The 24,117-nt window shown below is 38.4% G+C and overlaps 1 long non-coding RNA gene across 2 annotated transcripts in view; it reads right to left on the reverse strand.

The window, feature by feature from the left end:
* Positions 1-588: 588 nt before the first annotated feature.
* LOC132648582 (uncharacterized) overlaps positions 589-24,117 on the reverse strand; it is a 208,138-nt gene continuing 184,609 nt past the window's right edge. Inside the window, exon 4 of one of the 2 annotated variants that reach the window (XR_009587010.1) lies at positions 589-1,376. This is a non-coding gene — a long non-coding RNA (uncharacterized LOC132648582). Of the gene's footprint in view, positions 1,377-14,035; positions 14,214-24,117 lie in introns of those variants that run through there. The other variant, XR_009587008.1, reaches the window with a different exon arrangement.

Consider the following 24,117-nt stretch of genomic DNA (forward strand, 5'->3'; position numbering starts at 1 on the left):
AAGATAAGTAAGATCACATTGGTAATTTTAAATGTTTACCTAAAACAAACCACTAGGCAGGATTAGTGATGGGGTAAATGTTTACTCGAAAAAAAGTTGGTACATGTTCTATGCACTTTGTTCTTCAACAAGGAAGTTCTCCAGGTTCCTTTGAATCAAATAAAAATCACACTGGGCTGAAAATCAATAATCTTAAGAAGGAGGTTGATGCTCAGGCGCCTGGATAAACTCAACTAAAACCTCTTCCCTTTCTCCTTTTAGGAAAGTTGGAGTTTTGTTTTGGGGTATCTTTGTTTGTTTGTTTGTTTGTTTGTTTCGTTGGTTGGTTGGGTCTTGGTTTATGTGTTTGTTTGTTAATTTCTCAATCCTAAACACACAAATATTGAATTGGCTTAAAAATTCTTTGGTACTCTACTATAATCTACTCACCTATGGATAATCCTCATTCAATAATGAAACTGACATTTTGATAATAATTGAAAGAAAGAAGAGATTTGTAGTGAACATTTAGAATGTAACTGCATAAAAAATACTTTGCTGAAAAAAACATAAATGAGCAGATGGTAAAAAGGCTGTATATCTGGAAAATAATGAACAAATAGTTTTAGCTGAAATAATTGCCTAAAATAGCTTGTGGCTAATGCAAAACCAGTATATAACTGAATGATTTATGAATAAGATATAGTTGAGAAATACAGTAATTACTTCAGATTCAAAGCAGTGCTGATGTTTTCATAAACCACTGCTCATAAATGCAACCAACCCTTAAACAACTACAATACCCGGGATTAGTTAGCTAGACCTTATTAACAGTAGTGTCTCTAGCTGAGCAAATGGACCCTTTAGCTCTCTACAGTGGTAGTGGTGACAATGTCCGTGGTTGCGCATTTTATTCTATGTTTTTCTTTCTTCTGTGAGTTCAGGTTTTTTGTTTGTTTGTTTGTTTTGTTTTAAAGAATGTATTTTGAAATATCTTTTCATGGCTTGTTTTATTAGGGCATTCTGTTGTCTCCCGTCTATTAATTAAGAACTTATGACTTTTATTCCTTCTTAGTCTCTCCCTTAAAGTTTTAATCCTTGACTAAACAGTAAAAGCTTAAACCAGCGTGCTTTCAATACAGAAACGATCCCTTGCAGGGGAAAAGAGCAAGGTGTCTTCCAAGAAAAGCAGAATGCCCACTCCCTTCACGTAAAAGGTTCAAACAAGGAATACACACTTCATTCTCCCATTGGTGCATCCGAGCGACCCTGCTTGCAGGGCTCAGCCATGGTGACAAAGACTCTAGATCCTCCAGACTCAGCGAAGGAAACAGAATCCTCTGCCGCTGCTGAGCCAACTTCCATTACAACGGCCTTGGAACCAAGAAGGATGTCTCCTGAAAGGAAAAAAAAAAAAAAAATAAGCGGAAGGCAACCAGATGGCCGTTATTAGAACTGCAGAGACCTAGAACACACTGGCAATGTCTGGGTCTCAAGTTGCTGTCCCACAGCAGGCATCTGGGTCTCGAGAGAAGCGCTATGACCCGGGCTCCTTAGCCTGGATGCAGGGACTGTGAGGATTCGGGGTCCTTCACGAGCAGAGATTCTAGGTCTCTGACGGGTTTTCCCCCTAGTTTATTTATTTTATTCCTTTTTACATGCTTGTAGCCCCTTCCCTCCACCCCTCCCAATCCCACTCTCTCCCCTCCCCGTTTCCTCAGGTAAGGGGAGCTCCCTTTCTCATCCACCCCAGCTCATCAAGTTGCATGAGGACTGAGCATGTCCTCTTCCGCTGTGGCCTAGCAAGGCAGTTCTGCCAGGGGGAAGTGATCAAAAAGTTAGTAAGTGAGTCCATGTCCAATGCATTCCCACTTCCCTTACTAGAGGACCCACTTGAAGCTTAAGCAGCCCATCTGCTAGTGGGAATTTCAGGGTCTCCATCCCTGAGAACCCGTCACTGAAATTCCCTCACCTATGTAACGCAGCACCCTGACTTCCATTGGCAAGAGTGTAGCTAATTAAGAAGATTTTGTCCTAATGAATGGTCATCCCTCCTAAGTTGTGTTATGTCTTTCTGTGCCTATAATAACACTCTAGTGGTAAGTACATTTACCCACAGTAATAGAATCGTATCACTTCCTTAAATGCTGTGCAATGTTCCCGCAAAAAAATGTAGTGAATCTAATCATTGAGAAGTAATTGAATCAGTCATGAAGACTTTGATCTAATCAATGGATTGACATAGTGATGAATTGACAATTTTATGACATTGTAAGGAATAGAAACCTTCACATGTGGGGCTTAGATAGAAAGTAAGTCTCTGGGGGAATATATTCTTGGGAACTACCTCTTACACCCAAGCACTGTCTTTCCATCCCTGCTTCCTGTTCACTATGAGGCAAGCAACCTTTGTCACATGCTCCTGCCATCATGGTATTCTGCCTGATACCATGATCAAAACCTCACAGCTGAGTCATCGTGTATTGAAACCTCTGACATTAGGAGCAGAGTAAACCCTTCATCTAATGTGTTTCTCTCAGAGGCTTGTCACAGACAGGAAACTGCATATCACATTGTGTTGTATGGGATATCACATTTCATCTTTTCCTCCAACTTTGAACTTTCTTAAGACAAACACAATTGGGACTTGATGGTTGAAACAGTTCAGGTCATGTCTGCCTTTTGTTATCACACTTCCAGTCAATAAGGCTTATTACAGTTGTTACTGTCCTTTATTCTTTTTAAAACATTCCTTCACAGCCTTACCAGGCCACAGAGGAGGACAATGCAGCCAGGCCTGATGAGACCTGTGAGGCTAGGGTTAGATGGAAGAGGAGGAGGACCTCCCCTATCAGAGAACTGGGGAAGTGACATGGGAGGAGAAAAGGGAGGGAGGGTGGGGTTGGGAGGGGACAACGGAGGATTTCAAGGCTAGGATACAAAGTGAATAAATTGTAATAAATAAATAAATAATGTTAAAGACTTTTCAATTCTATATTAGTTGATTATGATTCCTTTTATTCTTTGGCTGAGATTTTTCTGTTTGTTCACTTCCTTTGACTTTTTTTTTTTCCTGAAAGTCCTTAATATAGTTTCAATAGCTATTTTAAAATCCTTGGTTATGATTTTTGCTACTCCAGCCATCTGCAAGTCACAGTCTGTTGTCTTTTTTTCCATGGTTATCATCTCCATATCTTACCTAATAGCCTACAAACATTGTGTTTCCCACAAACAAAATCTACCATAATTCCAAATCATTTTTACATTCCATTTCTCAAATTAATAACCTTTATCTTTCTCATGGTCATTAAATTTTAGAAAATATTTACATATTTCTTCATTTATGAACTTGACTCACCAAATATTTAAAATTTGGCTTTGACTCTTATGATACAAATGAGTCTCCTGCCCTTTGGTTTTCTGTTTTTCTAAATGTGTCATCTTTTTTGCCACCTATTCTCAACTTTTCAGTCCCTCTGAATCCTCCTTTCCAGACCTGTCAAATTATATAATTTCTTCTAAAACAGTCTATCCTTTCTCATTTCTCAAGCTTTTGTTAATTTTTCCTAAATTGTTTATTTTTCAAATAATTTTTATGTTTGAGTATATTTTATTCATGAAGAGCAAATCAGTCTTATTGAAATTCAACCATGTTCTTCACATTTTCACTCTAAAAATGACAGTGTTTTCTTAGTGTCTGTAGAATGTATAAACTTACGAGCCACATTTCCAGTTACTACCTACTGCACATGCAATCATCTATCTACTAATTCATAATATAAAGAGATAATATATATGTGATAATCTGTAGAAAGAAGATATATAGCTCTAGATTTTCCAGGGTTTTCCAATATATTGAAAACCTGTGTCAAACAAACTGAAATTTTAAGTATTATTTTATGGTCCCTTTTCATAATGGGGGGGGCTGATGCTTATGCTGAGAAGTCATGTCTTCGGTCTTAATGAGTAGATTTAAAGATATTTCCTCCATGTTGTCCATTTCCTGTAAGATCCCTTTAACTTGTATCTGCAGTAATTTATAACATCTCGACTTATCAATGTGTATGAGAATCATTTCCAAGCACACTTACCTCTGCTGCTAGATCCTAGCCACTAGTAGTATTCATATTTACTTTATTTCTACTTTCTTGTGTTTGTAAATTTTCAATAAAATATATAATATATATATTATAATAAATATATAATAATATAATAAAATACATAATATATTATATCTAATTGTGCTATCAGATAAGAAGCCTAAACTGTATTCAAGACACAATGTCTAAGGGGGAAAAACAAATATATTTTTGGAAGAGCTTTATACAAATGCCATTTAGCAAAGTTCAGATTGTTAATGCTGAGTAAAAGCTGGCAATGTAGAATCTCTAGACGTCAATGGAACTACACTATCATCCTTATGTCTAGCTTGCACTCTTTTTTTTAATTTTTATTTTTTAAATTACACTTTATTCACTTTGTATTCCCCCATAAACCCCTCTCTCCTCCCCACCCAATCCCACTTTTCCTCCCTCTTCTTCATGCATGCCCTTCCCCAAGTCCACTGATAGGGGCGGTCCCCCTCTGCTTCCTTCTGATCTTAGTCTATCAGATCTCATCAGGAGTGGCTGCATTGTCATCTTCTGTGGCCTGGTAAGGCTGCTCCCCCTTTAGGGGGAGGTAATCAAAGAGCAGGTCAATCAGATTACGTCAGAGGCAGTCCCTCTTCCCATTACTATGGGACCAATGTGGACACTGAACTGCCATGGGCTACATCTGTGCAGGGGTTCTAGGTTATCTCCATGCATAGTACTTGGTTGGAGTATGAGTCTCTGGAAAGACCCCTGTGTTCAAATTTTCTGGTTCTGTTGCCCTCCTTGTGGAGCTACTTGGGTCACCCAGTCTTTCCCTGGAAAGTAGTGCTAGCTTGTACTCTTGGCTAATGCATCTGACTCATTGGTGAACCACATTATCGTACAAACATTTGAAAAGTAAGAATAAAGCAGAAATATTCTTCTGATAGCATCATTGTTGCTTTGTCCTTGTGCCCAGAGTCTACAAAGAAATATATACATCATGAGACTGAAAATACTATGACAACTGAAGACAAATCCTGATGTGTTTCTTAGCAGCTGGAGGGCTTTTACAAGTAGACTGACTCATGAAAGACTGCAACACTTTAGAGATGATCCAGACGATGATTAAAGAACTGGAAGCTAAGGCAGTCTCGGAGGGGAGGAACCACCTAACTTGAGAAGCAAAGGCCCAAGAGTCATGTCCTGTACTCTTTAAATACTCAAAGAGCCTTGATTCAATGATTGGTTGCCAGATGTTTCCAAACGTAGAGATGCACAAAATGTTTGGCTTAAGCCATATTACTAGGGATATAATTTTATCCAGAATAATACCATGGAGCAATAAATACTAAATTAATTTCCTCTTTGCAGAAGACGAATGTCTTCCATATTTGTGGAGTTCAATGTGACGCTGCTGGGGACATGACCTGATAGTAAGTCTCAAGAACTCTTCTTACAATTCTGTATTTGCAGAACTTTGAGAGACGAAGCAACCCTTCAAGGCAAGCTTCCCTTGGTGGTTTTTAGTTATCCCACTGACAAAATGTTATTAGATATTTTGCATCTGTGACAGGTTTGGTTATCACAATGGAAATCTTACTATGATACAGGGGGTTTGCCAATGGTATAGATAAGGTTTGCCTTTAGATCATCCAGACCATTAAAGCAGTTCTCTTGCACATAAGATAATAAGCATAAAATATAATTATTGATATTTATATTACAGCATGTTTTCTTATGATAACTTGTCTTTGTTAAGTTTTGTAAGTCTTGTACTTTGAACATTGGAATATGATCCATTTCTGAATAATACTGAATTAAACAAAAATGTAGGTGTATTAAGTGGCTTTTTCTAAGACTCAGAAAGCAGCCTGATTAGACAGCTCTTCAAAATAAGTGCAAAAAAAAAAACCCACAAATTTTTATTCTGTCACATCTCTTCTTACAAAAATGACAACAATAATCTGACTTGATTTAGTAACTGAAGTGAATGCTCCACTTAAAACATCATGTGCTTTTTTTCATGGCATTAAGAAATTTGCAAGAAAATTGATGGAACTGGAAAATATTATATTAAGTGAGGTAACTCAGGCTCAGAAAGACAAACACCACATGTTCCCTCTCACATGCTGATCTTATCTTCTGATTTTTATGTCTGTGTAGTCAAGTGAGAGTGGGGGTGGAGACAGGTCATGAAGCTAGGAAGGGGACCATGGTAGAGAGAAATGATATTCTAGAGAGGGTAAGGTTGTGATGATAATAGAACACATATGGCATGAAGGTGGCAAGGGGAGTATGGAGGACAGACGGGTATAAATGCAGGGGCTGGTTGGCCAGGTGGGGCAAAGCAATGCAAAAATAGGGGGGATTGGATAAAGGGGGATCAAGCAAAACAAAGTATTAGAAAAGCATAAGAACAGTTATTACTGTAGTGGATAACTACAAGAAAACAATATTTTCCAAGTTCAACAGGACAGGTGCAAGATCCATACAAGCTCGAGCCAGATAAAATCTCACGTGAAAGAGAAGGTATCTATGAACAAAATCCCACTACTATCAGAGGCACTATTGGCAATGAACAGTAGTCATTTTTTTAAAGGGTGTGGCATCTGGCAAGTAAACCATAATCCAGATGGGTCCTTCACCCATGAGTTTCGGGCAACACAAATTGGACTAGATGGGTTTGGTAGGGAAGCTAGATTAGATCTGGAAGAATTTAGGTAATGGTAGCTATGACTAAAATATATTACACAAAATTCTTGAAGATCTAGTAAGGAAGTGGATACAGAGAGAGAGAGAGAGAGAGAGAGAGAGAGAGAGAGAGAATGCTTAAAAAATTCAAAATGAATAGAAATACAAAATAAGAATGCGTAATAATATACATTATGTAGACTACAGTACTAGACAATGTTAGCTGGCTCCAGCTTGTACTTCAGAGGATCCCATAAGGTGTCAGAAGTGTGTGAAATCTCTTCCTGGGAGGCAACTTTTTCCTCTGTGTGGCAGCAGGGTTTCAGTATTTTTTTTCTTTCTTTATTTATTTATTATTAATTACAGTTTATTCACTTTGTATATCAGCTGTAGCCCCCTCCTTCATCCCCTCTGGGGTCCTTCATTTCAATAGTCTGGTAGCAAAACTGTTTCTTTAAAATGTCTCCTCTCCTGCCAGGCTAGTAAAGCTGCCATCTTTTTAAAATATTTTTTAAATATACCAACATAAAAGCAGTCCAGTAGAAAATGTACAGTCTTATTACATTCATTCATTCATTTATATATCTTGGGGTACCTGTGCCAGGTCCCATGTGTGGAGATCAGAGAGCAACTCTTAAGAATCTGTCCTCCCCCTGAGGGTGGAACAGCCTTACAGGCCACAGAGGAAGACAATCCAGCCAGACATGATGAGACCTGACAGGCAAGGGTCAGATGGAAGGGGAAGAGGTCCTCCCCTATCAATGGACCTGGGGAGGGGCATAGAGGGAAAAAGAGGGAGGAAGGATCGGATTGGCAGGGAATGAGGGAGGGGGCTACAGCCAGGATACAAAATGAATAAACCATAATTAATATAAAAAATAAAATTTTAAAAATACATGAAAGAAAAGAAAGAAAGAAAGAAAGAAAGAAAGAAAGAAAGAAAGAAAGAAAGAAAGAAAGAAAGAAAGAAAGAAACTGTATTTTCTTCTATCATGAGTGTCCCCAAGGACTGAACTCAGGTTTTATAAGGGTTGGTAACAACTGTCTTTAGCTGCTGACAAAATTCTGGTAGACCTCCTGAATCGTGGTAAAGGCTGGAATCTTACAGTTGCAAATACACTCCTGTTGTATTCCACTGCTTTCAAACTGCTCCCTTAGTGATCTGAAGGGCTAGAAGCAGGGAAAAGGACAAGATGCATGGTTTCCCAAAAGAGTGGAGATAATAAGGGCTGAATTTTGTGGAATTCAGTCTCCTAACACAATGTTGGTTTGGGCGCTGGCGTGAAGATTGTATCTAGAATATGGACATCTGTGCCTAACAAGAGAGCAGCATGCATTTGGACCTTGCATAAACAATAGTTTTCAACCTGGCTATTGCTGGCTTCATCAATAAAGGACTGTCAGTGATAAGAAAAATCATTCCCTGACACCTATTGGCCAACAGTTTCCCCCAAACAGGACAGATAAAATCACTATGGAGAACAATTCCATTCATGGGTTAGCCATAGATAAGATAGAAAAAAATAATTTGAAGCTGGAATTTCTTTTCCAAGAAAATGCATGTACTGGTGCACACACACACACACACACACACACAGAGAGAGAGAGAGAGAGAGAGAGAGAGAGAAGAGAGAGAGTCTAGGCAAGAACATATAGAGATGGAAGAAGGAAAGGAGATGACAGAGACAGAAAGACAGAGACACAGAAAGAGACAGAGAAAGACTTTTGTGTGGAGAATTAGCCTGCTTCTTGTATGTATGCCCGGAGACACTCAACCCTAAATGGGACATGTATATCTTACCCCATCTCCTAGAGGCTCAGGGACCACCTTGAAAGAGGGCACATAAAAACTGTAAAGGTCAGAGGTCGTGGATGGCTATGTTAGTGTTTCCAAGGCACAACACAACAGTTCCACACATGAATTCACAGTGGTAAAACAAACCATTTACACGTGGCTTGTGAGAGGAAGGGGCTGTGAAGTTCCACCCCTAAGTGAGGAGCTATTGAGCATTAATGGCTACTCAGAGCAGGAGAGTCAGCCTTTGTTGAGTGTGTGACTGGTATGTGCCACACTCCAGTAGACAATCTCTTACCCAAGAGTGGATGGGCAGTACAAATTAGACTTATTAATTGAAAAAAAAAAAAAAGAAATGGGAGGTTGGATATGGGGAGAACTGGGAGAGGACAGTAAATATCATCAAAATATATTAAATGAAATATCAAAGAACTAATAGAACAATTAAAAAATCAAAAGCCAAATAAAAATTCCTCCAGTTCTAGGTGTTCACCACTGCTGGAGCAGGATTTTTAAATTCCGTTGTTTTTCTAGGGGATCAATATATTCAGACCTTAGCAGGCATTTTCTTCTTTGTTTTCCCTATTAATTAATTCATTAACATCTGGATCACAGCTTGCTCTCCTCCCAGACCCTCCCTCACTCCTCTCGCCACCCCACCCCCACTATTTCTCCCCCTTTTCTTCTCAGAGAAGGGGAGGCCTCCCATGATTATCAACCAGCCTTGCCATATTGTATCAGTAGGACAAAGCACATCTTCTCCTCTTGAGGCTAGACAAGGCAACCCAGCTAAGGGAAGGAGATCCAAAGACAGGCAACAGAGTCAGAGACAACCCCTGCTCCAGTTGTTAGGCTGCCCCATAAAGACCAAGCTTCACCTTGTTATATATGTGTAGGGACCCTAGGACTGTCCCATGCATGCTTTTTGGCTGGTGGTTGGTTCAGATTTCTGTGAACCCAGGTTAGTTGATTCTGTAGGTTTTCTTGTGGTGTCCTTGACCTCTCTGTCTCCATCAATCCTTCCTCCCTCTCTTCCACAAGACTCCCCTAGCTTTGCCTAAATGTTTGGCTGTGGGTCTCTGTATCTGTTTGCATCAGCTACTGGGTGAAGCCTCTCAGAAGACAGTTATGCTAGGCTCCTGTCTGCAAGCATAGCAGAGTATCATTAGAAGGTCAGAGGTTGGCTGTCTCTCATGGGATGTGTCTCAAGTTTGCCCAGTCATTGGTTGACCATTCCCTCAATTTCTCCTCTGTCTTTATCCCTGCACCTCTTATAGGCAGAATAAATTTGGGTCAAAGGTTTTGTGGGTGGGTTATGGTCCCCATTTCTCCATTGGAAGTCTTGCCTGGTTATAGATGGTGGCCATTTCAGATTCCATAACCCCTGTTGCTAGGAGCCTTAGCTAGGGTCATTGTAATTGATTCCTGGAAGTTTTGCTTGTCCTAGGTTTCTGGCTCATTTTTGAGGTGCCCCACAATTGATTTTCATTTTCTCTCTCAGCACCTCCTCACCACATCTGATCTTCACACCTATTTCCCTTCCACCCAGTTCGCTCTCCGTCCACCTCCAAAATCTATTTTACTTTCCCCTTCTGAGTGAGATTCAAGTTTTCTCCCTTGAGCCTTCATTGTTACTGTGCTTCTTTGGGTCTGTGAATTACGGTATTGTTATCCTCTACATTCTGGCTAATATCTACTTACAAGTGGGTACATACTATATGTGTCTTTCTGGGTTTGGGTTATCTCACTCAGGATGATCTTTCCTAGTTCCATCCATTTGCATGCAAATTTCATGTTATCCTTGTTTTTGTTTTTGTTTTGTTTTTGTTTGTTTTTTTTAATAGCTGAGTAGTATTCCATTGTATAAATGTACATTTTCTATATCCGTTCTTTGGGCATCTGGGTTGTTGCCAGTTCCTAACTATTATGAATAAAGCAGCCATGAACATACTTGAACAAGTGCCCTTGTATGATGGAACATCTTTTGGTTACATACCTCAGGAGTGGTATAGCTTGGTCTTGAGGTAGATCTATTCCCAGTTTTCTGAGAAAGCGCTGGATTGATTTCCAAGTGGTTGTTCAAGTTTGTACTCCCACCAGCAGTGGAGGAGCATTTCCCTTGATCCACACCTTTACCCAAGTAGATCCCAGCGAGCAGGACGTTGAGAATATGGGGATGGAGAGAGAAGGGCAGACTTAGGTTTGCTGCTGCTTAGTGGAGGTTAAAGGCGCTCAGGTCAAAAGAGAGGAAGGAATGCTGTTGGACTCTACCAGCTCGCGCATTTGCCCAATCCATGTGCAATTTTATACAAGATACCTCAACTAGTGTTATTTTCTTTTTTAAGGCTGGAAACAACTTTGTATTTTCCAAGCTTGAGAATAAAGTATTTTTCTCTCTCTTTGTACTTAATAGTGAAGATGAGACCAAAAATAAACCTAGCCTTTGTTAAATGTTAGTTTAGGAATATGAAGATGTTTCATTGAATAAAGTCTATGCAACTGTCCTCTACATTTATATCAAGCATGAATGGAAGTGATAAAACAAAAGTTACACAAGATTAAAATCATTGAAATTCATTCTGAAGTGCCACATAACCCCCTGTTTTTGGCTGTCATAAATCCCTCCCTATTGACTGTAACAGTAACCAAACATAACTGGATTTTGTTATACCAGTAAATAAACCAGGTAATAACTGGATCTGGGGTGTTGCAAAGTCTCCCCCAACATAGGCTTCCTGAGCCCCACAAAGAAGGAAACTGAAGCTGAAGGGGTTTAGATGATTTTCCCAAATTGTCAATTCTTTGTCATGACTGAATTCTGATTGTGATCTAGGCTTTCTGACTCTGGAGCCAAAGATTTATTGCCTTTAATTCATGGGAGACCACGTTCAATGATAAAAGAGAAGCTGTGCTCAAACTTTGGGGTACTCCTCAGCTAAGATGCAGTTCTAAATGAACAAATTTGTGCAGATAAACTCACCAAAGCTGCTTTTATTCTGTTGCCTAGTTATTAGTATGCCAAAATGTGGAGGACATATGTTTCCTGTCTTCAAGAATGCTTGCTGTGAAGCAAAGCGAAACAAAACAAAACAGTAGAATTGTAAATCCATTCCTTTCCCCCTTATATTGGTCTGGCCTTTTTAGCATGCAAAGAAATATATACGTGTAGATTGCATGTGAGCAGCAGGTTTGTAGTTGAGATAGCAAAGCATGGGTCTCTAAAGATCTTCAGGAAGACTGGGGCAAGTGGTACTGTGGTTTCAAAGAATGAGAAGTTATCTATGGAAAGTCATGGAGAATACTCAGATCTTGAGATGGGGAATCCAACTTTCCCTTCCTACCTTCTAGCTGACCCATCTTTATAAGCTTTCTGTTTGTTTCATAGCTTTCAATGATCAAAGCCACTTATTGACCCTTGAATGTTTTCGTTTATTTTTGAGCTCTATTTTTTTTTTTCATTTACTCTCTTTTAAAAAGATCCCTTGATTTCCAATATGAATGTAAACTTGTATAACCACTTTGGAAATCAATTTCGTACTTTCTCAGACAATTAGGAATAGTGCTACTTCAAGATCTGGCTATATCACTCCTAGGCATATATCCAAAAGATATATGCTCAAGTATCCAACAAGGACATGTGTTCAACCATGTTCGTAGCAGCTTTATTCATAATAGCCAGAATCTGGAAACAACCCAGATGCCCCTCAATTGAGGAATGGATACAGAAATTGTGGCATATTTACACAATAGAATATTACTCAGCAATTTAAAAACAAGAGAATCATGAAATTTGTAGGCAAATGGGGGAACTAGAAAAGATCATACTGAGTGAGCTATCCCTGAAGCAGAAAGACACACATGGTATATATTCACTTATAAGTGGATATTAGACATATAATATAGGATAAACATACTAAAATCTGTACACGTAAAGAAGCTAAGCAAGAAGGAGGACCCTGGGTAAGATGCTCAGTCTTCATTCAGAAAGGCAAATGGGATGGACATTGGAAGAAGGTGAAAATAAGGAACAAGACAGGAGCCTACCACAGAGGGCTTCTGAAAGACTACCCAGTAGGGTATCAAAGCAGATGCTAAGACTCCTAACAACACTTTGGGCAGAGTAAAGGGAATTTTATGAAAGAAGGGGGAGATAGAAAGACCTGGAAGGGTCTTGAGCTCCACAAAGAGAACAACAGAGCCAAAAAATCCGGGTATAGGGGTCTTTTCTGAGACTTATACTCTAACAGGAACCTCTCATGGAGATAACCTGGATCTCCTGCACAGATGTAGTCCATGGCAGCTCAATCTCCAAATGGGCTTCCTAATAAGGGGAGCAGGGACTGTCTCTGACATGAACTCAGTGGCTGGTTCTTTTATCACCTCCCCCTGAAGGGGAGCAGCCTGAACAGACCACAGAGGAAGACTATGAAAGATAGTCCTGATGAGACCTGATAGGCTAGGGTCAGGTGGAAGGCAAGAGGTCCTCCACTACCAGTCGACTGGGGAAAGGACATGGGAGGAGATGAGGGCAGGATTGGAAGTGAACAAGGGTGGGCCTACAGCTGGGATACAAAGTGAATACACTGTAATAAATAAAAAAATATATTTAAAAAAATCCCTTGAGCATGCTAGTATATGAGGGCAGGTTGCTGATACTCCCACCACCTTTGTAAGCCTGTTGCTCAGCTCTGCTGTGTCTCCCAACTTGGCCTTTATTCAATAAGCTTCCCAAGGGTTGGTGGAAGTCATGTAATATGAACATGGTAACATAATCAAAGATTATGTTATCCCAAGTGAACAGGGGACATCTTGTAACCATGAACATCTGGGCAGTCTTAAATGTTTCATTTTATTTTTGAGAAGTTTAATTTTTTTAATTTATTGCTTGCCTCCTATTCCTGTTGAAAGATTTTCTGGTAAATATAACATTTTAGCAACACTTCAGCAAGTGAGAAAATTTGGTTTTAATTTTTAAAAAATTAACAAAATCTGTTTCTTTGTCTTATACAATGATAATTAGCAATTGGTTATTTAACTAAAACTCATTTAAGGTGAGGAATATTTTTAAGTGATACATTGTTTAAATACTACTTTTCTACACATCTTTACCAAGGTCCTATATGATATATGTTGTTTGATATTATTCTTGAATAGTATCTAAAATTGGTGATTTTGGCTTCTTTAAAGTGAGAATTTAAAATAATATAACGTAATACAAAAACCAACTATAAGTGTATACCATAACTGATGTAAACAGAATATTCAAAAGAGAATAAAATATATTCTTGCTTATAAGTATTTGATACCTTTGAGCCACAGTCGATGTAATTTACAGAAAAAAAATCACACTGATAATTATTAAGAAAGGGTAATTTCTAAATCTAAAAGAAGGTAGAGTAAGACTGACAGCACAGGAAAGAGACAGAAAGTTGACATAGGTAACTTCGCAGAATATGCACAAAACTAAATTCCAACCAAATGATGTCAAGGCAAGTTTATTTTCTCCAACCATACAGGATCCAAAAACATGAATGTGTCTCACAATAGATTCATTCTTTAAATGACTAAGGAAACCAGACATGCCAGTGAACAAAAACTGAGCAGTAGGTAATAAGCTCCTGAGATGAAGCTGCAGCTGGGCCTGGGGATGAGCTGTTCTTCGGTTTTCCACACTGAAATGAGAGCAGAGAACGTTAACCTTGGCCCTCGGAAAACTAATTGCTAACAATGTTGAACAGTTGTTGAGATATCTCTTAGCCATTTTTATTTCTCCATTTGAGAACTCTCTGTGCAAATATATAAGCCATTTGTAATGAGGTTGCTTGTTTTCTTGACTTTTTTATTTCTTAGTTCTTTGTGTATCCTGGACATCAACCCTCTATAACACAAAGAGCTGGAAAAGGCCACTCTGTGGGCTTCCTCTCCACTCAACTGATTGTTTCCTGTGCTGTACTGAAGCTCTTAAATTTTATGAGCTTAACTTTGTCAAATCTTGACCTTAATTCTTGGGCCAATAGATTCCTATTCCTGCATGCTTTCTGAACAAGGGTGAATCTGAGAGGAGTTGGGGGAGAAGTGGGGAGTGACTATGATCAAAACATATTTTATAAAATTCTCTACAAATGTTGAATATATATATATATATATATACATATATAATATAAAAACAGGGACACTGGAGATAAGATCACCAATGTAAAATTGGGACTTCAAAGTCTACATGAAATAAAAAGACTAAAAAGAGGAAAGAAAGCCCCCCAGCATATGGAAAATACAAGAAAGTTTATTCCAGCATAGATTTTAAGAGGCAGTGTTAATAGTTGTAATAAACGTCTATGTTGGGCCTCTACCAAACATTGTCTGATTTGGAAGAGAAACTACCATAAAAAATGTCCTTGTAACTGTTATACTCCTGAGTCATGGAATATGAAAACAAAAATTTCTCTGATAGGAATATTTTCAAGCTCAGCTACACAGGATTCCCATAAAAATGAAGCTACGATCCCAGAAGCAGAAAGATGCACACGGTATATACTCACTCATATAGACGTATAATATAGGATAAACCTACTAAAATCTGTACACCTAAAGAAACTAATCAAGAGGGAGGACTCTTGCTAAAATGCTCAATTCCTATCCAGAAAGGCAAAGAGACTGGACAGCAGAAGAAGGAGAAAAGAGGGAACAAGTCAGGAGCCTGACACAGAGGACCTCTGAAAAGCTCTGCCCTGCAGACTATCAATGCATATGCTGAGACTTATGGGCAACCTTTGGGCAGACTGCAGGGAATCTTATGAAAGAAGTGGGAAACAGTAACATCTGGAGAGGACAGGAACTCCACAAGGAGAGCAACAGAACAAAAAAATCTGAGCACAGGGATCTTTCCTGAGACTGATATTCCAACCAAGGACTATGCATGGAGATAACCTAAGACCCCTGCACAGATGTAGCCCATGGCAGTTCAGTATCCAAGTGGGTTCCATTGTAATAGGAACAGGGACTATCTCTGACATGAACTGATCGGCCTGCTCTTTAATTACCTCCCTCTGAGGGGGAAGCAGCATTACCAGGCCACAGAAGAAGACAATGCAGCCACTCCTGATGAGACCTAATTGACTATGATCAGAAGGAAGGAAAAGAAGTCCTCCCCTATCAGTGGACTTGGGGAGGGGCATGCATGCAGAGGGTGGAGGAAGGGAGGGATTGGGACGGGAGGAGGGAGAGAACGACATGGGGGTACAATGTAAATAAAGTGCAATTAATAAAGAAAAAAATGAAGGTATGTTTTCAATGCAATTATAAAATAAGAGGAAACAGTGTATCATGAATGACACAGAACTTACAACAAAGATTACTATTCCCAGTAATGACAGAAAATGGAAAAACATAATAGATCTAAAGTAAATACTGTTAAGGTGATTAATGAGAAAAAGAAACTTATATACACAAGGAAAAAAATGATGAGATGCATGAAAAATAAAATGTGCTGAAAGCTAGAAAGACATACAAATTTGTTTACCAAATATAGTAAAGTAGTTATGGAACAGGTAGACAATTAACATGACATTCCTCCAGTTCTTGTGTGTTTGGAAAAGATTTAACAAATTACTGTAATACATGCACTTAAATTAGACAGGCTGGACACTGAAAGAGAAGTTGGATGTGAAACTGTTTTTTGAGAAATGTCAGAGAAGCTACACCAATGAAATATCACCAGTATGGCTGCTTAGACAGACTTGAACAAGGATGACACCAATAAACATGCTAATGTGGAAGGAGGAAAGCTTGTGGAGCCTCAACCCTAGACAAAGGCAACTGAGGAAGTCTAAGAGCAGAAGTAATAATTTTCCTGCAAGGAGCCCCCCACCAGTTGTCTATCTAATACCAAATGGTCATCCCTGAACTCATTTACATGCAAGTAATGTTATAGAGCTAACTAAGTTGTGCTTATATGTGTAGGAGTTTGTGTGTGTGTGTGTATACATGTGTGTTTATATTGACCATATATACATATATGTGTATTTATATGTTAGCAATATACATATATGTGTATTTATATATTAGCAATATACATTTGTATTCAAATACATTGATATTTATATATTAGTAATGTTCATATGTGTACATATTATATACTTTAATACATATATATGTGCAATTAATAACAATTAAAGAACTAGATTCCATGATTTGAGAAACAGCAAAGGAAAGTAACATGAGGAGGGCTGGAAGGAGGAAAGGGAAGGGGAAAATGATGTAATTTTATTATGCTTTCAAAAATAAAAGAATAAAAGCATTAGCTAGATAAAAACAACCATAAAGCCTGGACGAGCAAAGTATGCATAGAACTGTCCTCAGGGGTTTGGCAGCCATCAACAAGTAGCTGCAAACTTTGGAAAGAAGAAATGAGCTTCAAGTTCCCCTGGGTTTTCTCCGTGAGGACAGGAAAAAATATAAACGCTGTAAAACTGATACAATCAAGTTTACGTACAAATAAAGTCCAGCTCACTGTAGCATAGCACTCACAGTTAATGAAGTTTCATGTGGATCTGTGGCACAGATACGAGTGTGTGATCTCCCACCCAGTAGCACCGGCATTTCAGGAAAACGTTAGACATGTACCTTTGAGGGCTCTCTCTTCCTCACCTCCTAGTCAGGTATCATGCGATAAATCCCAGCCATCTCTTTCAGTAAGCTCTCTAGGTGTCTCTGAGGGTCCTGGAGCATCAGAAAATTACTTACTATAAGGAAACAGTTTCTGATACTTGGTAGCTGGCCAAAAGCTTATTAATAATAAAAGTAATATACCTAAGGGATTTCCTTTGAACTCCAAAATCAATAGCATTATTACTTTTAGGCACTGGAGTGCTTTCCATTGATTTTTTTTATAATCTTCATGAAACAATTCTGGCAAAGTGACAATAATAATACTATTAAAATTAATAAGAAATATCTAGATGCAACATTAATGTGCAAAAATACATAAAATTCAAGTGGATTCCTAGAAAAATGAAATAAACATTTTAAAATAATGTTGTCTATATAACTATCTTTTTTTCATGTGTATGTATGTGAGTCTGTGTATGCATCTGTATGAGTGGAGACATGTATGTACAGGTGTGTGCACATGTGCCTGTTCTGCACAGAGGCCAGATGGGGGCACCGGGTGTTCTCTCCCACTCTCTGCCTGTCCCTGTAAATAACACAGGTTCTCTTCTTGAACCTGAACTGGGCTAGTAACCAGTAAGTTCTGACATTCTTCCTGTCTCTGCCACTTGATTTAGAATCATCTAGAAGACATAGAAGCACACACTTCTAGATGTTTCTGTAAAAGTATTTCCAAAAAAAAATTTTTTTTGAGAGGGAAACACCTGCCCTAAATATTGAGAGGGAAACGCCTGCCCTAAATATGAGTGGTACCATCATCCCAAGAGCTTCAAAGCCAGAAAAATAAAATGAAAAAAGGAAGGCCAACCGCACACATGCATTCCTCTTCTCTCTGCTTGCTAGCCTGCACAGGTTCCCCTGTGCCCTGCTTACTCTTGCCCAAATGTATAGCATGAAGTGACCACGGACAACACCTCCTGAAACCAGGAGATGACAGAAATCATTCTCTTCCTAAGTTGTTTTTGTCTGGAGACTAGAAAAATAACTAATGCAGAAACTGATCATAAAATGTACATGAAACAAAAAGAGCCAGGGGTGGCAAAGAACAGTTTGAAAACCAAACACTAATATAATATCAAGAGGTGCCATAATTAGGCCTGGAGATTTGGCTCAGATTTGGAGATGTACTGCTCTTGCAGTGGACCGGGGTTTGATTCCCAGCACCGACATGTGGCTCACAAGCATTTCCAACTCCAGTTTCAAGGGATCCAGTACCTTCTCCTGACCTGACCTCTGCAGGCACTAGGCACAATGCACAGACATACATCCAGGTAAAACACTCACACAAACGCACACACACAAATAATAATGTAAGTACAGAAAGTTTTAAAGGTTTGTCATAATTAAAACAATATAATGTTAGCATGAGAAATGATAAAAATAACGATAATTGATGGAGCCTAAAAATGGGAGGGGGGTTGAGAAATGGTAGGGTGTTACTCATTGTTAATGTGTACATACACAGAAAAGTACACTGCTCAGTGTAAATTCGGCATGATATTAAACACAGTGTAACAAGATAAAATTACATCTCCATGTTAAATAATAATGTTGCCATGACTTGAGTCTAGAACACTTCCTGTGTTCTAGACTCAACACATATTTGCTGTGATGTCACCCTCGGTCAGAGCAATGAAGCCAACCAACTGTGCAATGAAATCTCTGAAAATGTGAGTCAGGACAAACCCATTCTCTTTGTGTTTCATAGCATGTGTTTGGTAGAGTGACAGAAAGCTAACACAGCTGCATATTTAAAAACTAGATTATAGCTAGGTGACCTTCAATGTAAATGAGACAATATTTTTAATGAGGAGATTTGGGGAAGTATCTAACACATGGCAGTAAAGGATTAATTAACCAAGGTGCACAGAACAAAAACATGGCTGTAATTACTAATGCATTTGACTACTGTATTTAATTATACGATGATACAATAAAGAAAATGCCAAATAATGGTTAGAAGAAAGCATTTATAATGATACAACCAGTTGTGAATTGATATCTAAAACATACAGAATATCTATAAATTTAAAAAGTAAGCTACTCAGCAGAATAAAGGTTATAAACAAATAATCCACAGAACACTCCTAATTTAACAATTAAAATGAAATTTGAAATATATTTATAGACTTTCTATCCTTTCAGTTGGGTCTGGTTGTATCCAGGAGGCCAATAAATCAGTATTGTCAGTCTTCTATTATTAACAGAATATTTGTTGTTTTTCATCAATAATTCAATATCAGTTCAAAAGACAGTACTGTGACGTCATCAATCATTTTGATTAAGTCAGACCTAGAATAAATATATCCTCAGGATGCTTTAACTGTCAATAATTCTGTCATTGCTCACGTGCATAATGATTCAGTAACAATTATATTGAACTCATTCAAATGAAAATGGTTCTTGACTCACAATTTCACATTAGCAGCAAAAGGTTGGAGAGTTAGAAACATTAGTTAAATTATCCCTTTGTGTCTTAAATTTCAAACATTAGAATTTCAGGTGTAGAAAAATGTTTAAAAATCTTTCTACATGAAGATGTTGCTGAAAGTACTGGACTTAAAACAATCCAACTTTCTCTGATTAGAAGCTGGAAACAAGCTAGATGTCTCTCAACCAAAGAATAGATAAAGAAACCTTAATACATTTACACAATGGAATACTACTCAGCCATTAAAAACAAGGAAATCATGAAATTTGCAGGCAATGGATGGAACTAGAAAACATCATCCTGAGTGAGGTAACACAAACCCAGAAAGACACACACAGTGGATTTTAGTCACATAGGACAGGATATACACACTACAATGCACAGACCCCAAGAAGATAAGCCCGATGGGCATCTTAGGCTTCATGTCAGCCCACTAGTTAAGGGCATATCTCTGACATGCACTACCTTGCCTGCATTTTGATCACTTCCCTGTGATGAGACTTCCCTACCAGGGCACAGGGGAAGAAGAGGAACTCAGTACTCATGGAAATAGATGAACTGGGGTGTCTGCGTAGGGGGGGCTAAAGAATAGGGGAGAGGGAATATGGGGCAGGGGGTGGGAGTGGTAGGAGGGGATGGAGGGTCTTATGACTGAGATGTAAATTGAATTATTATAAAAAGAAAAAGAAAACTTCTTGCATCAGACGGAGACCACTACAGAAAATGACAGCCAAACAAAACGAAGAGTTGTGGAGCTCAGACTCAGTGATACATCTGTGAAACACTTCCACACCTATGCTCAGGGAACATTGTAGGAGAAAGCCTGAAATATTGCCAGGGCCAGAGGATTAGGAACATTCTTGTGAGATTCTGTCTTCAAGTAACATCAGGCTCTATACCCCAAAAGTTTCACCAACATGACTGCCCAAACATGAGCTGAACAAGAGGGACGCCAATGATATGCCAAAATGCATGGGGAAAAGTGCCACACAAGAAATTACAGGCATCTAAGTAGAGCTGGGAATGGAAGAGGTGACCCTCCCCAAGGAAAGGCACACCGATAGGCTGTCCAGTGCCACTCAGTCCTCAACACATACACACAAATAACATTATGTGGACTCAATAGGTTACATCTGGGAATATATGTATATACAATATATGTACAAATATACAGACATATCCAATAAAAATTGACGGAAATATATGCTATGAATTTGAAGAAGAGCAGGAAGGTGTATGTAGAAGGATTTAGATGGAGGAAATGCATGAGAGAAATGTAATTAAAATATAATCTCAAAAGTAAACAAGAGAAAGAGAATAAGGGATGTCAATAAAACTATCATGTTCTACAAAGCAAGTTTGAAGTTAAGATAGCTAAACACTGAGCATGTGTGCAATTTTACTGGACCAGAATACACAAATTAGGTCTGATCTGACTATCATACTAGACATATGTGCATGCACACACATGCTTGCATGTGCACAAATATTCACACATACACACACATTCTATACATTCTAAAGTGTGTAGGTAAACCAAACCTGGGTATTGGCATTCCTAAATGTCATGGAATTAATGTGCTTTTCTGTAATTGTCATTCTAGATACTCCTTGCTGATTACTAGAAGTGAAAATATATTCCAACATAATGAAAACATGAATGGAAACACAAAATATGGGATATGCATTTTAAAAACATTCTAAACTCAAACTATTAGAAAACAATCTTAAAACCTAACTTTTCAGTTTGCAGATGAGAGAATGAGATATTGTAGGTATTACTTGGTTGAAAACTTCTTGCTGCCCAAACACTGAAACAATAAATAATTTTCTCTTGCCTAAAATACCAAGTTTAATAGTACTTAGTTATTATAGCTGTAGTAAATGAACATAATTAAACTTTACTGAGCAATATCATGTTTCTAACTAGCATTGTTACTTGCTATAAGGAACTTGGTTCTGTGAAAGAATATATTTTGATGTCATCAGAAGAGCTCAAAGACTATTTAAGGATAGATCCTTTTGTATGTGAAAGGTAAGCCCAGTAAATCTGGAAAGAACATTATGCTCAAGGAATGGCCTAAGTCAAGTAAGCTGGCTTACAAGAAAGGGAAGAATCCAGCAATATTATGTGATAAATAAAAGTAAAAATAAGGACCACCATTTTGTGTACCGTAATGAAAATCAAAGCATGTGACTGATACACATTAGAGAGAATACATTTAAAGAGAAAGCTACTGCTTCATTCTACCCTGGGTCCCAAATACACTCTTTTTTGATGACTAACAGAATAACAGAGTAGCAAATGACTTTCGACAGCACCTTATTTATGAATGGAACCTAAGAGCAAGCATTAAAGACCCCTGCAATTTCAAAGTTGGCTCTTTGTGTCTTTAGACACCAAGAAGAAATTCAAGTCCTTGGCTTGAATCTGAGTCTCTGTTCCTAGACCTTCTTAGGTATCCTAAGTCTGCTTATTTGAACTTACTAAGTCTAGTTTGTACCATTTGTTGTGGTTCCTGTCCTGACTACAGGAATGCTAAGCATAAATAAGAGAAAGCTGCTGCTAGCATGACAGTACCCCCACAGACCTAGCACCTATAAAGAACATCTGAAGGGTAAGCTCACCATTAGCTGAATTTCTCTCCATTTCTCCACTTAACGAGTCTGCAAGTTAAGAAATATGTAGAATATACCTTATAGAGAGTTAAGTTTTGTGTTTGTTTTTTTTTTTTTTTTTAATTATCAAAATAGGAGACTGAAACTTAGTTTATGTCTTCCTGGTGACCACAGAGTGAGTTTGTAGAAGTGGGCTGTGCCAAAATTTTTTTATTCATATTTCTGCTTTAATTAAAAAAAATCACTAGACTATAATGATGAAAAAGATTGTAATTTTTTTCAGCATGATTTTGCCTTGCTGCTGATAAATGTAATGATTAATAACTCGTACGGGGCACAAACGATGGACATGTCATGCTGTAATTCTGCAGGTTTGGCCAACTCCTGATCCTTTACACATTTCAGTATCATAACCCCAGTGTACAGGGGAAATTGATTTTACTTGAGTTGCTTCCAACCTGGGATATTGTATTTCTGTAGACAGCTTAAATATACTGATAGACTCCATTAAAATGTACAAATGAATATAACAGATAAACCTGTGCCAAACACATACTTGGCCTCGCTCTATGACTCGGTGTGTTTTAAAGTATACTGAAAGCAAAATAATTCCTTTGGGGCTAGCTAAAATATGTTTTAATCTCTGAATGTGAAGGTCCCTCTAATTAAGCTACCATCTGACAATAGCTGGCAATGAGTCTCCTCTGCTCAAGTGCACATGGGCCCCACTCTCAGTCTCCTGGCTGGCTCAGTCCTACAGAGCAGTGCTATAAAGCCTTGCCCTGACATTAATAGATTATATTCCTCTCAGTGTGGAAAATAAGAACAACTACTACTACAAAAAAAAAATGCTCAGCATCTACTAGATTCATAAACTACTATGTTTCTTCAGAAGGATCAACTTTAAATTACTCAAAATTAGGTTATAAATTCCGTGTCTGAAGGACATTCCTAGAGCTTTGTTAACCTCTTTTACGCTAATTTTTTTTTCAACCACAAGTCAGCTTCAGTTAAGTTGTAAGGGATTTATTGATAACCTTGCAAAATACAAATATCCAAAGGAAAAAGGAAAATCAAATCCTTCATGGTTGTTTAGGCTAGATGATAATCAAATCAGCACTTCTAACATTTATACAACAGGGTCCTACTTAAGAATAAAAGATACATTTTGAGTATTAAAACTCCATCATCAGCATCTTCTTTTCTCCCACAAACCTGACAAAGAGAGCATTGATGCCTGGTGGGTGCCGCTTTTTAAGTGCCCTCTTTCTATGTCTTCACTTTTACATTTCCCATCTGTGTATGACTGCCTCAGCGTTCCTGAGGAAACAAAACTACTCTTTCTGTAAGTAGAAACTAAAGATGTAAAATAACTCAGCACATTGGGCAATTTCATATATGCTGAGCAAATGACACCTCTAAGGGAAATTCTTTTCATCCAAATGACTTTTAATTTATTTGCTAAATCTATTTTACTGAATTTGAATTCAAATACAACCATCTGAACATTTGACCAAGGAGTTTGCTGTGAGAATGGACAAAAGTAGAAAAGTGAGAGAAGCTACACCCATGATTCTGCTGCAACATGGCTGCCTAAACATGACCTGAACAACGATGACACCAATACCCATGATAACATAGAAGGGGGAAAGCTCAGGAGGCCTCATCCTGGGACAAAGAATAACTGACAACCAAGGAACTCTGTGAATGAGATAATAACCTTCCCCATGGGACAGAAGCCCCACCAGGAGACCAACAAAGCTAAAAGATCTGAGCCCGAGGGGTCCTGCAGAGACTGATGTACTGACCAAGGGCCATGCATGGAAAGGACCTAGACCTCCAGCTCAGATGTGGCCAAT

The sequence above is a fragment of the Meriones unguiculatus genome, chromosome 17, assembly GCF_030254825.1.
Source record: "Meriones unguiculatus strain TT.TT164.6M chromosome 17, Bangor_MerUng_6.1, whole genome shotgun sequence".
Taxonomy (NCBI): domain Eukaryota; kingdom Metazoa; phylum Chordata; class Mammalia; order Rodentia; family Muridae; genus Meriones; species Meriones unguiculatus.